This window comes from Hyperoodon ampullatus, assembly GCF_949752795.1.
Source record: "Hyperoodon ampullatus genome assembly, chromosome: 14".
Classification (NCBI taxonomy): domain Eukaryota; kingdom Metazoa; phylum Chordata; class Mammalia; order Artiodactyla; family Ziphiidae; genus Hyperoodon; species Hyperoodon ampullatus.
Genome location: NC_136927.1, coordinates 84,275,282 through 84,291,208, shown reverse-complemented (window position 1 = coordinate 84,291,208; position 15,927 = coordinate 84,275,282).

The following is a 15,927-nucleotide window of genomic DNA, read 5'->3' as shown; positions in this document are numbered from 1 at the left end:
GCTTTTCTAATATAAGCATTTAATGCTTGAAATTTCCCTCTAAGCATTAACTGCATCCCACAAATTTTAAGTTATGTTCTAATTTTTACTCAGTTCAAATATTTTCTCATTTCTATTGTGATTTCTTCTTCAACCCATGGATTATTTAAAAGTATGTGCTTTAGTTTCAGACATTGGTAATTTTCCAGATATTCCGGTACTGATTTCTAATTTAATTCCGTTGTGGTGAGAGAATATTATCTGTAGAATTTCAGTCTTTTTAAATTTATTGAGTTGTTTTATGGCCCATAATATGATCCATCTTGATGAATGTTTCACGTGTCCTTGATAAGAATTACGTTCTGCCATTGTTTTTGGTAGTATTATTGTCTTCTCTGTCTTTACTGATTTTCCATCTATCTATTGTATCAATTATTGAGAGAAAGCTATCAAAAACTGTAATTAACTCTGGATTTGTCTATTCCTCCTTTGAAATCTGTCAGTTTTTGCTTCATGTATTTTGAAGCTGTTACTTGGTGTATAAATATTTAGTATGATTGGCTCTTCTTGATGAATTGTCCCCTTTATCATTGTGAAATGGTCCTCTTTATCCTTGTAATAGTCCTTGCTCTTAAATCCACTTTGACTTATTTAACATAGCAGCTCCAGCTTTCTTCTGGTTAGTGTTAGTAATGTATCTTTTTCCATCCTTTTATAAGTTTTGAAGTGGGTTTCTTACACCATAGATGTGGTTATTATTTTTATATCCAATGTTACAATCTCTTTCTTTTAACTGGTGCATCTAGACTATTTGCATTTAACATGACCATCGACATGGTTGAGTCTGAATTATCTTGTTGCATGTTTTAATATGTACCGTTTGTTTTTCATTTCCTTTTTCCTCTTTGTGTGTGTGTGTGTGTGTGTATATGTGGTTGGAAAGAGTTTCAAGGCCACCGCACAGGGAGTGGGACTGCAAACAGAATCTAATGGTCCCCATGAGTTGAGCAGAGTTTGGGGTATAGGAAGGCCACAGTGGTGAGAATTTGCAAGTCAGAGTAGGGAGAGAGAGCTGAACACAGAGAAAACATTGGACATCTGTAGAGGGTTCCTCTGAGTCTGTAGCTGAGTGTTGATCATTATACATGTGCAAGGAAACTATCAAGGTGGAAAGAAAAAACACACTGGAAAGCAACAGGAAGAATAATACCTGGAGCTCATACTGGCCAGGAATAATTTGTAAGCCCATGAATGATAGTGGAAAGACCTCATAAGACATGGGGTATAGAGTATGGTGCTCAGGGACCACTGTCTTAGGTGTTGCTTGTTATTTCATTGGTTTCTGCTTTTATCTTTATTCTCTTACTCGGGCTTAATTTGCTCTTCTTTTTCCAGCTTTTTAAAAGGTAAATTATATCATCGATTCTTAAACTTTTCTGTCTTTTCCAAAACAAATTAAAATCTATAAATATCCCTGTAAGCACTGCTTCAATTGCATCTGACAGATTTTGATTTGTTGAATTTTCCTTGTCATTCAGTTTGAAGTATTTAAATTTTTTCTTTGTGATCTCATCTTTGAGCCATGTGTTATTTAAACATGTGTTGCTTAATTTACAAATATTTGGGAGCTTTACTATATGTCTCTTTTGATTTCTAATTTAATTCCATTGTGTTCATAGGGGAAAAAAAACAACCTCTGTAAGGTTTCAATCTTTTGAAATTTACTGAGACATTTTTTGACCCAGCATATGGTCTATCTTGATACATAATACATGTTTATGTGAAAGAATGTATATTCTGTAGTTGCTGGGCATGGTGTTCTATAAATGTCAATAAGGAAAGATGGTTGATAATATCGTTGGAATCTTTTACATGTTTATTAATTTGGGGGGTCCAGTTTTACTATCTTTTTCAGAGAGTAAGTGTTATAATCCATCTATGATTATGGAATTTTCTATCCCTTTGATTCTATCAAGTTTTTGCGTCATGCATTTTGAAACTTCGGTATTAAGACGCATATACATTTATGGTTGTCATGTTTTCCTGATGGACTGTGAAATGTTTTCATTATCATTATAAAATGTTTTATCATTATGAAATGTTCCTTTTTATCTCTGGCAATATTTTTCTTGTAGTCTGCTTGTGTGACATTAATCATACTAACTTTTTACTGTTTGCATAGCATGTTTGTTCCATCCTTTTACTTTTTTTTTTTTTTTTTTTTTTTTTTGCGGTACGCAGGCCTCTCACTGTTGTGGCCTCTCCTGTCGCGGAGCACAGGCTCTGGACGCATAGGCTCAGCGGCCATGGCTCACGGGCCTAGCCGCTCCACGGCATGTGGGATCTTCCCGGACCGGGGCACAAATCCGTGTCCCCTGCATCGGCAAGCGGACTCTCAACCACTGTGCCACCAGGGAAGCCCCATCCTTTTAGTTTTAATCCTTGTCTTTGTGTTTTAATTATTTCATGTAGATTACATGCAGTTAGATCTTGGATTTTAAAATCTAATTGGACAATATTACCTTTTAATTAGAGTGTTTGGTCCATTTACATTTTAACATAGTGATTGATAAGGTCAAGTTTAAGCCTACCATTTTTCATGGTTTTTTTTTTTGGTCGTGCCACACAGCGTGTGGGATCTTAGTTCCCTGACCAGGGATTGAACCTGTGTCCCCTTCATTGGAAGTGCAGAGTCTTAACCACTGGAGCACCAGGGAAGCCCCTTTTACTGTTTGTTTTTAATCTCTCTCTTTTTTGTTTTGTTTTGTTTTGCTTTTCTGTTTTTTGCCTTCTCTTGGGTTAATAGAAATGTTTCTGTATTTTTAATATTTCATTTTAATTCCTTGTTATCTTTTCAAATATGCATCTTTACACATCATTTTTAATGTCTGTTCCAGGGATTGTAATATGCATTACTTTTCCCCCCAATTTTTCATTGTGGTAAAATAGACATAAAATTTACCATCTAATCATTTTAGCTATTTTCAGTGGTATTAAATTCTTAATGCACTGCTGTCACCACCATCCATCTCCAGAACTCTTTCCATCTTGTAAAACTGAAACTCTGTCCCCCTTAAACATTAACTCCCCATTCTTCCTTTTCCCCAGTACCTAGCAATCATCATTCTACTTTCTGTATCCATGACTTGGAATACTCTAAAAGCCTCATATATAAGTGGAATCATACAGTATTTTTGTGACTAGATTATTTTATTTAGCATAATGTCCTCAAGATTCATCCATGTTGCAACATGTATCAGAATTTCCTTCTTTTTTATTTTTAAAATTTTTATTTATTTATTTAAAATTAATTAATTAATTAATTAATTAATTTATTTTTGGCTGTGTTGGGTTTTCGTTGCTACACGCGGGCTTTCTCTAGTTGCGGCGAGCAGGGGCTACTCTTTGTTCCAGTGCGCGGGCTTCTCATTGCAGTGGCTTCTCTTGTTGAGGAGCACGGGCTCTAGGTGTGGGGGCTTCCGTAGTTGTGGCTCTCAGGCTCAGTAGTTGTGGCTTGCGGGCTCTAGAGCGCAGGCTCAGTAGTTGTGGTGCACGGGCTTAGTTGCTCCGTGGCATGTGGGATCTTCCCGGACCAGGGCTCGAACCCATGTCCCCTGCATTGGTAGGTGGATTCTTAACCACTGCACCACCAGGGACGTCCTCCTTCCTTTTGAAAGCTGAATAACAGTCCATTGTATGTATAGACCATATTTTGCTTATCTGTTCATCCATTGATGGCCACATGGGTTGTCTCCACATTTTGTGAATAATGCTGCTATGAACATGGTTATACCAATATCTCTGAGACAGTGTTTTCAATTCTTTTGTGGGTAAACCTAGAAGTGGAATTGCTGGTTCATATGGTGATTCTATTTTTAATTTTTTTAGGAGCCACCGTACTGTTTTGCACAGAGGTGATAACATTTTACATTTCCTCCAACAATGCACAAAAGTTTCAACAGTGTCACCTTCTGGTTTTCTGAGACTAGCCACACTAATCAGTATTAGGTACCCATTGTAGTTAGTTCATTGTAGTTTTGATTGCACTTCCCAAATAATTCTTGATGTTGAGCATCTTTTCATGTACTTATCAGCCATTCATATATCTTCTTTGGAGAAATGTCTGTTCAAGTGCTTTGCCCATTTTTTAATCAAGTTGTTTGGGGTTTTTTGGTTGTTGTTGCCAAGTTTTAGGAATTCTCTCTGTATTCTGGATATTAATCCCTTATCAGTCATACAATTTGCAAATGTTTTCTCCCATTCTATGAGTTGCTTTTCTATTCTGTGGATAGTGTCTTCTGATGCACAAATTTTAAAATTTTCATGAAATTCATTTAATCTATTTTTACTTTTGTTGCATGTGTCTCTGGTGTCATATCCAAGAAATCACTGCCAAATCTAATATCATGAAGCTTTTACCCAATGTTTTCCTCTAAGAACTTTATAATTTTAGGTCTTACTTTAGGTCTTTGATACATATTGAGTTAGTTTGTATACACGGTGTTAGATAAGGGTCCAACTTCATTCTTTTGCATGTGAGTATCCAGTTTTCCCAGCACAATTTATTGAAAGACTGTCCTTTCCCCATTGAATAGTCTTGACACCCTTGTCAAAAATAATTTGACCATATATGCAAGAGTTTATTTCTAGGCTTTTCCATTCCATTGGTCTATATGTCTGTCTTTATGCCAGTACCACATTGTTTAGATTACTATAGCTTTGTAGTAAGTGTTGAAATCTGGAAGTATGAGTCTTCAGGCTTCCCCCCTTTTTCAAGGTTGTTTTGGCTATTTGGGGTCCCATGAGATTCTATGTGAATTTTAGAATAGGTTTTTCTATTTCTGCAAAAAATGTTATTGAGGTTTTTATACTGATTCCATGGAACCTGTAGATTGCTTAAGGTAGTATTGACATCTTAATAATATTCAGTCTTCCAAATGAATTTATGGCATAGAGAGATCACCTTATCATCCTTTTAATATCTATAGCATCTGTCATGATATTCCATCTTTCATTTCTGATATTTATAATTTGTGCCTTTTCTCTTTTTATTTTGCTCAGTCTGCTTAGAGAGTTATCAAGTGTATTGATTTTTCAAATAACGAATTTTGGGTTTCCTTTATTTTCTCTATTTTCAATTATACTAATTGCTGCTTTATTATTTCATTCCTTCTGCTTGCTTTGGGTTTAATTTGCTCTTTTTCTGTTTCTAAAGTGGAATTCTAGATTATTTACTTGATACTTCCTCTTTGATCCATGGGTTATTTAGAGGTGTGTTGTTTAATTTCCAGACGCCTGTTATCAATTTCTAGTTTAAGTCCATTATGGTCAGAGAATATACACTGTATAATTTTAATTCCTTTAAGTTTAATTTTTAATGACTCAGAATATAATTTGTTTTAGTGAATGTTCCACTTACACTTTTTTACCTTTATTTTTTTTAATTAATTAATTTATTTATATTTTGGCTGCGTTGGGTCTTCATAGCTGTGAGCTGGCTTTCTCTAGGTGCGGAGAGTGGGGGCTACTCTTCATTGCGGTGCGCGGGCTTCTCATTGCGGTGGCTTCTCTTGTTGTGGAGCGTGGGCTCTAGACACGTGGGCTTCAGTAGTTGTGGCATGTGGGCTCAGTAGCTGTGGCTTGCAGGCTCTAGAGTGCAGGCTCAGTAGTTGTGGTACGTGGGCTCAGTAGCTGTGGCTTGCAGGCTCTAGAGCGCAGGCTCAGTAGTTGTGGTGCACGGGCTCAGTTGCTCCGCGGCATGTGGGATCTTCCCAGGCCAGGGCTCAAATCCATGTGCCCTGCATTGGCAGGCGGATTCTTAACCCCTGGGCCATGAGGGAAGTCCGGACTTTTACACTTGAAAAGAATAAGTATTCTGTTACCATTGGCTGGAGAGGTCTGTGTCAACTAGGTCAAGTTGATAGTGTTGTTCAGATCTTCCAAATCCTTGCTGATTTTCTGTCTACTTATTCTGTTGATTACTGAGAAAGCAGTGATGAGGGCTCCAAACATAACTGTGGATTTGTCTATTTCTTCTTTCAGTTCACTCAGTTTTTGTCTTGTGTAGTTTGGTCCTCTGTCATTGGGGCACCCATATTTGGGATTGTTATATCTTCTTGGTAAATTCTTCTCTCCTTATGTAATGGCCCTGTTTATACCTGGTAGTTTTTTTTTGTGCTGAAGTCTTTGTCCGATATTAATATAGCCACTTCTGCTTTATTTTGATTCGTGTTAACTGTGTATTTTTTCCATCCTTGTGTTTGTTTGTTTGTTTGTTTTCTGGTACGCGGGTCTCTCACTGTTGTGGCCTCTCCCATTGCGGAGCACAGGCTCTGGACGCGCAGGCCCAGCGGCCATGGCTCACGGGCCCAGCCGCTACGCAGCATGTGGGATCTTCCTGGACCGGGGCACCAACCTGTGTCCCCTGCATCGGCAGGCGGACTCTCAACCACTGCGCCACCAGGGAAGCCCTATCCTTGTGCTTTTAATCTGTCATTATGAGCAGCCAGCACACTTTTTCTGTAGAGGGCCAGTGTGTAAATCTCTTAGGCTTTATGACCACGTAAGGTCTCCATTTCCTGTTCCTCCTCCTCTTCTTCACAACCCTTAGCCATTGTAAAAACCATTCTCTAGAACAGGTCATGTGCTGGATTTGTCCTGTGAGCCAGTTTGCTACTCCCTACAGTTAAATTTAAGATGCATTTCTTAGAGACATCATCTAATTGGGTCTTTTTCCCCCCCAGTCCAATGTGGTAATATCTGTTTTTAATTGCCATATTTAGACCATTCAGATTTAATGCAACTATTGCTATAGTTGAATTTAGGCCTACCATTTTATTATTTTTCTATCTTCCTCATTTTCCCCTGTTCCCTTTTCTGCCTTCTTTTGAATTATTTGAATTTTTTTTTAGTATTCTATTTATTTTGTCCATTGAATTTTTGACTCTATGTTACTTTTTAGTTGTTGCTTTAGGGATAATATATATCTCTCCAACTTTTCACCATCTATTTAGTGCTAACATTTTACTGTACGTATGTGTGTACTGTATGTACTATAGAAACCTTACAATCATATAGTTATCTTTACCAGCTCTATGCTATACCCTCACCTGCTGCTATAATTGTCAACTATCTTACAGCTACATACATTGAATCTCCCCAACAATGTTACCCTGTTTGCTTTTTAAAGTTATACATATTTTAAAGCACTCGAGACGTAAAGTGGTCCATTATATTTGCCCAGATCTTTATCTTTTCTGTTGTGCTTCCTTCATTCCTGATGTTCCAAGTTTTATTCTGGTATCATTTCCCTTTTGTCTGGAGAACATTCTTTCATATTTCTTTTCAAGCAGGTCTGCCGGTGATGAATACTTTCCATTTTTTTCTTTTCCTGACTAGGCCTCTATTTTGCCTTCATTCTTAAAAAATATTTTTGCTGGATTTAGAATTATGAGTTGCCGGTCCTTTTGTTGTGAATTTCTAAGCACGCCGTCTTGTTTCCCTCTTTTGACCACCATTGTTCCTGATGAACCGTTTCCAGGCATTGCTCACCTCCATGTAAGGCATCATTTTTCTCTGTCTGCTTTCAATCTTTTTCTTTATCTCTGGCTTTCAGTCACTTGATTCTGATGTGTCTGGGTGTGGTTTTGTTTGAGTTTATCCTGTTTGGAGTTCTTGAAGCCTCTTGAACCTGTAAAATTTATGTCTTTTGACATATTTAGGAAGGTTTAGCCATTATTCTTTCAAAAAAAAATTTTTTTTGTTTGGATTCTGGTGGAAACGGTGAATGTTTGGGCCATTCAAAACAAATAAGTTCCGGAGATCTACTGTAAAACACAGGGCCTACGATGAACAATACTGTATTGTGTACTTTAAAAAGTATACTTTAAATTGTATACTTTTAAAAATTGCTTAGAGGGTAGGTCTTATGTTAAGGGCTCTTAACCACAAAAGGAGAAGAAAAACGAAGGGGCGGGAGGAAACTTTCAGAGGTGATGGATAAGGTTATTGCATCGATAGCGATTTGATAGTGATGATGGTGTCCCGGGCTCCAAACACAATTATCTATAACTTGTAATGTAAATCATTTATTATAATTTATAATTATAAATCTATAATTTGCTGCATTAGCTATCTGTAAGTTTTCTATGTCAGTCATATCTCCATAAAGTAGTTAAAAAATGTTTTTTTCTGCCCTCATCTCTTCCTCTTCCTCTTTTAGGAATTTCAATGACTTGTTAGATCTTACAATATTGACTAACAAATCCTGAGGCCCTCATTTTAAAAAATCCTTTCATTTCTTCAGATTAGATCATCTCCATTGATCTGTCTTCAAGTGTACTGACTCTTTCCTCTGTCATCTTCATTCTGCTATTAGCCTATTCAGTGAAATGTTTATATCTTATACTTGGCTTCTCAGTTCTAAAATTTTTATTTCTTTTTAAGTAAACTTTTTCTGTAATAAAATCTTACACTTGCAGGAGGTTGCAAAGATAATAGTCTTTCCAAATACCCCTCACCCTGTTTTCCCTGATGTTAACCTCTTTCATTGCCATGAACTACGGTATGTTTGTCACAACTAAGATAACATCGTGGGTACATTATTATTAGCTAAACTCCAGACTGTATTCGGATTTCACCAGTTTTTACACGTATGTCTTTTCTTTTCTTTTCTTTTTTTTTTTTGGTTCCAAAATTCAATCCAGGATACCACATCACATTTAGTGATTCTTTGTTAGAGTTTGTCTCTCTTTGCCAAAACTTGTTTTTTCCATTCATTTCAAGACTGTACGGCTTTACCTCATGGAGGATAATTAGAACAGCTGCTTCTAAGTCCTCGTCTGATAATTCCAACATCTGGGTCATCTCAGGGTTGTCATCTTTTGATTGCCTTTTCCCTAGAGATTTGGTCAGAGTTTTCCTCGTTCTTGGTGTGCTGAGTAATGCTGGATTTTTATCCTGGACATCTTGTTTGTTTGTGTTATGTGAGAAGACTGGATCCTGTTAAAAACGCCCTGGAGAATGTGGGTTTCCTTCTCCTTTTTCCATTTCCTCCTCCCCCTTCCCTCCCCCATCCTCCTGGTTCTGTTTTAGCAGCTGGCTTCACGCTGCAAGCTCTGTCTACCTTCTGTGGGCACTGGCTCCTGATCATTCAGCTGCCAGGCTCCGGTGGTGCTGGTTTCAAATGCCCACGTGCGTCCCACTCAGAGGTCAGCATGGACTTGAGTGGTGGTGTCTCAGGTCTCAGCTCTGCTGACCTCCCCAAGCCCCTGGCCCTGGGACCGGGGCCTGTGCAGCTCTGCTTCCACAGGCACCCCATCCCCCCAGCCATGGGCTCAGCAGGACTCAGCTGGAGGCTCAGGGAACCCTCTGCCCCGCTCTGGATTTCCCTCCCTCTGGGCAGCTCTCTGCTTTCCAGGTCTCCACCCTGCAACTCCAGCTGCCTGGGTCCTTCCCAAACCCTCAGCTCTGTCCCCACTGTCGCTAAGGAGGCTCCCTGGGCTCTGATTGGGTTCCTCCGGGCTGTGATGCAGCCAAGAGGCCTCTGGGCCATCAGCTGGGGCAACTGGGCAGGCAGCTCATCGCATTTGCTTCTTTTGTCTCTGGGATAACCCTCTCATGCTGCCTGTTTTCTAGTGTCTGAAAAGCATTGCATTCTATGTGTTTGTCTGGTTTTCTCACTTGCTTAAGGCAGGAGGGTAACTCCAGTTCCTCCCCTCCAACCTGGCTGGAAACGGAAGGTCAGACCCAGCCCTTGGGAGGTGTTAAACACTGGCTTTTTGCTTCTTTCCCGACAGAACACCCCCTCCCCCGACCCCGCAACCGCATCACCATGACCGTCACCTGCTGGGCAGCCCAGAGCTCCTCTCTAACACACCCACCTGCAAGACTGTGGCTTTCTGGTGGGATTCCTGCCACCCCAAGGCTCCAGCAACTTTCTACTGTTGTCACTCTCCAGTTTCTTCAAATTGTTGTCTTTCCTATTTGTTAAGAGTTTAGACTTGCCCGCCATGACCACCGACACCGTTGACCCTCTCAAGGTGGATGTTAGACCGTGTCCTTTTTAACTGATGGAGGGGCTTAAGTGCAGCTGATTAGGGCACTGGGGCCAGGTCATGTGACCGGGAAATGGCAGGGGCGGTGCAGGCAGGGCCACAAAACCTGTCCCACTCGTGCCCTGCGGGGGGACAGGAACGTGGTGTCCACGACTGCAGAGGTGGCGATCAGCTTTTAGGGCCAGACACCTGGGAACTGTAGCCCCTAGGATGCTGGCTCTCACCGGCCCTCCTTAAACCTGGCCTCCACAGCAACTTGGTTGATCCCAGCCAACACTGGGTGTTGACGTGGGTTCCCTTCTGCGCACGGGAGGCGGGGGGCAGGCCTCTGGGGACCTGCAGCCAGAGGGCTCTCTTGAAGGTGTCAATTCAACCTGCCTCTCACCTGCACAAAACACCTCTACGGCTCCCCTTGCTCTTCGAATAAAAACTCCGCTCCCGCCCGTGGCCCACGAGGCTGTGCCTGCCCATCACACCCACCCCCCTGCCCTCTTCCCCACACCCCTCTCTCCCTTCCAGCCTCACTGGCCTCCTTCCCGCTCCTCCAGCTTGTCACCACCTTTCCCACCCCAGGGCCTTTGCACACATGGTTCCCTCTGCCTGAAATGATTTCTTCCATCTTCTGCATCATTTAATACTCACTCATCCTTGCAATCTCAGCTCAGATAGCGCTTCCCCAACTAGCCCTCTCCCCAGGGCCCCCTCTTAGAGCCGGGCCGTCCCCTCTGCTGTAACTGTCGTCTGTGGGCTGTTTATTTATAGCCCATTTCCTTGCCAGAGCCGGGGAGGAAATGGGGCTGCCTTGTCTTCCATCCACAGGAGGAAACGGCGCCTTCCTCGGGGGGGCCCAGCAGGCTGGCGGGACTGTGCTTTGCCAGGCCCTTGCAACCCTGGCTGATGACTTGCCTACACACACAAAAGAGCCCTTGACAGGCGAGAGAGGCATGGAGGGCCCTCGCCCTGCACGTGGCACCTTCTCCAGGTTCCCAGGACAGCTGGCAGGAGGGAGTGCAGGGCGTTTGCCCTCCGTGTTGCCTTCTTGGCTCGGGCGCAGAGGATGGCAGCTCCCATGTTTAATGGGGTCCCTCTGCCGTGACGACTCACTCCTCGTGCAAGGTGGCCGGGCACCTCCTGTTGTCATAACACCAGGAAACCCTGATTTCGGAGACCTGCTGTACCTCCACCTGGAGCACCCCTTCCCTCCCCACCTTCAGACGGGGAAACCGAGGCTTGGGGGCAGGTGAGGGGCCGGGACAGGCTGGCCGTGTCCACCGTCCTCCTGTGCTGAGCGCCTGCCTTCGGCATCTTCACAGCAGCCTCTGGGTGCTGGGAGCACAAGGACCACAAGCCTGATGCCCGCTGGCCTCTTAGGCCTTAAATGATGCTCAGGTGCGTGGGGGCAGGTGGGAGACGTGTGCGCCAGCCCAGGTGCAATTCCAGGGCCGAGTGAGGCCCGGGTGGAGGAAGGGCGCACAGAGGGCAGAGGGCAGGGGGTGGGTGCTGCCTGGTGAGGACCTCAGACTCCCCAGGGGCAGGATCCTTTGTCACCCTTTCCTCCGGCTTCGGGGACGGAGAGACCCCAGGTGAACACAAGGGTCATTCAGCCCATCTTAGCAGGGAGCCCTGGCAGCCAGGCGGGAGGGAAGCTGCCCCCACGCCCCTGGCTGGTTTGTTTCTCAGCATCGTGTCTCCTTTCCCTCCACCCTCAGGGATGTGTCTCTGGTCAGGATCGTGGAAGCATCCGGCGGAGACACGGGGCCAGCTGGTCCAAAGGCTCAGCCTCGCCAGGAGTGAGCCCGTGTAGGTGTCCCCTCTGCGCGCCTGGCACGGGCGGGGACGGCAGTGTGCGGGCTTTTCCTTGTTTAGGCAGCACTCTCCCAGGCACATGGTGTCCCTAGGACACAGGTAACCGGCTAACCGGCTCCAGCTCTCAAGCCACAAAACAGGCAGGCCTGGGGTTTGAACCCAGTTCCGCCGGCCCAGAGCCCGTGAGCAGCACGCTCAGCATCCGGCCTCTCAGATCACAGGAGGCCAGAGGGTCCAGGGCCATTTGACAGATGGGGAAACTGAGGCCCAGAGCCCGGGGCCGCACACAGAGCTCCCGGGGGCATTTGGCCAGTGACGGGCCCTGTGAACTGGCCTCTTCTGTCTGGCCAGCCTCGGCCTTGAGCATCTGTGGACTCACCTCCTTCTTCCGTGGACCGGTGCCTACCGCGCCCTGCACTATGGGGACGGCTGCCAAAGGTCAGAGGGCTCTGGACGGAGGCGGAAATCATGCAGCGAGAGCCCGGCCCCCGCTGGGCTTGAATCTCCCGCCTGCCTGACGCACGCGCGCACGCACGCACGCACGCTCACTGGCTTCCGTGCCCCGGGGTGGGAATAAGATAATTTGCCCTGCCCAAGGCAAACTGCTTACGAGATGCTATTCTATTAGTTGCTAATGGCATCTCCATGGTTGGTACAAGAAAGCGACTGTTTGAGGTGGGCTTCAGGGCCGCTTCCGGCCTGCGAGCCGCCTACAGCTCGGGCCCCCTGGGTGCCGGGGGCAGCCCACCTCCAGCTTCCCACAGGCCAGCTCTGGCTCCTCAGCCAGAAGCTGGCCCCCCAGGGCTGCAGGCTGGGAAGGACCCCACGAGAGGAGTGCGTGTCTCACGGGTGCACACAGGTGGCACTTAAAAAAGATTGCTGGCCGAGGAAGCCGCCTTCAGGCCATCCCCACGCTGCACCAAACACGCTCGTGGACGCCACAGAAACTCAGCCGACCCATTAGAAGAAAGGGACCGTCAGGCATTGCAAGGTAGGCCGCGGGCACTGACTCGGGGAGGGGGCGGGGGGTCTGAGCCCCGCGGAGTTTCTCACGCAGCCAATAGGAACTCACGGTTTCAGATCGAGGCCCCTCCTGTTTGAACTACGCTAAATGCAGGTGACTGTAAAGCGGGCCTCTGGATTTTTGTTTCTTTGTTTTCCTGACTGAAGAATGCTCCCTGGACTCATCCGCAAAGCTCTCAGGACCACAGAGAGGACCGCAGCGAAAATGGCCCACCGGCTGGAAGTTGGTAAGGACCCGTCCCGCCCTCACATCCCTGCCCCCCGCCTCAGATGGCGCTGCTGGGGCAGACAGGGGGTCGGTCAGGCAGAAGGGCACAAGGCAGCCCCCCGCCCCCGGGCCCTACCCGTGGGCCTGAGTAAGGCCCCATGAGCCCGCCTGGCTCAGGCGCAGGGCTGAGCAAGCGGCTCGCGGGTTGACACTGTGTCACACGTGCGCGGTGCCTGGTACTTTTCCAAGGGCTTTTAAACGCATTATCTTGCTGGAGGCTCATTGAGGCGAGGCCTCGAAGCCAACTGGAGAACAGCTAATTTACTGAATCCCGAATGGAGAGGAAGCAGAAGGCGGCGTGTGTTTTTGCTGAATCTCAAACTAAAACAACCTTTTGTTAAAGAACAAACAAATAAACAAAACTGCAGAACATCAATTTGCAAGGGAACAGTCTGAACAGAGGTTCTGGGCAGAGCATCACGCAGCAAATGCCAACTCAACCAACGTGGATTGGGGGAGGGGGCTGGTGGGGTCACGGATGTGCTCCTGGGGGCCCCGAGAGCTCTTAGGGGGTGCATCAGTGTGCACCAGGGGACAAGGCTGAGCCTTCCAGGGAGACCACAACTACCGGCCCATCGGGAGATACTGCCAGGGGCCAGCTGGGGAAGGGGCCTCCAGGCGGGGGGGCCCCTGAACAAGGTAGGAAAAAGGGGTGCATTTTGGGTGCAGGGCCAGGCTGCGCCTGAGTGGAGGCTGCATTGCGTATGGGGAGAGCCAGAGAGCGTTAGAGGTTTCGCTTCCCTGAAAGTCCATCCATCTCAGGCCCATCCGAGGCAAGTTCCCTGAGCCAGTCACCTTGGGTGACACTGGGTCTTCCCGAGCCTGCAGACGTCCCCAGGGCCTGATGCTGTCTCTCCTGCACAGCCCACTCCCACGGGTCCTGGGACGTGGACCGCCTGGCCTTCTTCCGCAACGCCACAGTCCGGCTGCAGCAGCTGAGGCCGGCGGAGGCCCTCATGGCCAGCCCGGCGGCCGAGTGGCAGGGTGTCCGGGAGTGGCGGCCAGGCTGTGACCAGAGCCGGGGCTGCGGCCAGGACATGGAGCTGGTCATCTTTAACGACAAAGTCAGCCCCCGGAGCCTGGGCTTCCTGGCGGGATACGGGTAAGGCTCCCCCGGCTCTAAGAAGCTGCCTTGTGCCCTGGGCTCTTCAGAACCTTCCGGTCCCTTCTCACCCCTGCTCCCCAGAACTGCCCCGGGGGGGGGGGGGTCACAAGCCCCTGTTCCCTTGGCCTCAGAAACATACCAAGACGGTGGTTTACTGTCACACAAGCCACTAGCAGAAAGGGACATTCCCACTGTCCTGTCCCTCATTCCTGTCTGCAGGGTAACGTGTGTCTGCTCCACGGGTGCCCGTCACCCTGCCCTCCAACCCCAGGCGGGGGCTGGAACCCCAGTCCCACCCACAGGAGGCCTCGGGGGCCGTGAGCGGCTAGCACTCGCGCCCCTATCCAGCCGGGCTGAGTCGGGGGCCGTGACCCCTCTCCCGGGACAGCGGCGTTGACGGCCGCCCCCCACCCAGCCTCGTCGGGCTCTACGTGTCGGTGGTGATGGTCGCAGCCAAGTTCATCCACGAGTACTTCCTTGGCATCGCCCGGTCCATCATGTACGACCAGCTGCCCGACGTGGACCGCGTGCTCGGGCTCTGCGCTGCCGTCTTCCCGGTCCATGAGCTGGGCAAGCTGCAGCTGGAGCAGAAGCTGCTGGCCAGGCTCAGCTTCCTGTACTGCTCGCCCGAGACCACGATCAAGTGGACGCACTGGCGCCCGCCGGCCCCCAGCCACCCTGTTGCCGGGGCTCCAGAGGGGCCATGGGAAGCGGCCGTCACATCCTCAGGCCCTTTGGCCTCGGAGAAGCAGGGTCTTTGCCTCAGCCCTCGGTCCCCCTGATGCCAAGCCCTTGCAGCTGCTCCCCAGCTGAGTCCCCGGGCCTGAGGCCGCCTTTGTGCCCGCACGAGGGAGACTCAGTCCCTCCCCTGCTCCCCGACCCTGCATCCTGCAGCCTCTGCGGGGGATGCGGCGGTGGGGGGACGGTGCCAGCTGCCCGGAGGAGGAGCTGGGCCACCTCGGTGATCTCTGGCTCCTCCAGGGCTTCTCGGGGGAAGCTGGAGCGAGCTGCCTACTTCAAGGCCATTAAGCACGCTAATGACCCATGAAGGCTCCTGGCCCCTCCGGCCCCTGCGCCTCCCTGAGCTCACAGCCTGGCCCACCGAGCGCCCTGTGACCACTACTACTGCGACTTAACACGTGGGTCACGGTTTTCCCAGACGGGTCTGGGGCCTCGGAGCCGCCACTTGCCTTTCCCGGGCCCACTCAGGGCTGTGCGCACGGCAGGCAGTTATCAAATACATGCTTGGGACCAAACCCAGGAAGAGTCACCTTGATTGTCAGGGCACAGCCTGGGGACGAGTGTCCTGCAGCCACGTTCTCGCCCTCCTGTCCCCAGCAGAGGAGGCGTAGGCAGCCGCCTCCATGCCGGGTGGGGCCCGAGTCCCCGATCTCCTCCGCTGGGCCCAGGTCGGAGGTCTCCCTGAAACCTGGCCAGACCGGGCCCTTCAGCGCCTAGGAACATGCCCGGGGCGGACCTTCACTTGAACCCGTACAACACTTGCCTCGTGATGTGCTCGGGGCGTCGGGACAGCCTTCCCTGCAGACTGCAGGTCGTGGGAAAGCCCTAAGAGCCCGAGGAGTCTGCACTCTGAACCCTCAGATCCAAGATGGCCCAGGCTGTGCAGGCCTGGACCCGAGGGCCCCAGGGTGCTCATCTGTAAAAACGAGGTTGACAAGCTGCATCTCAAA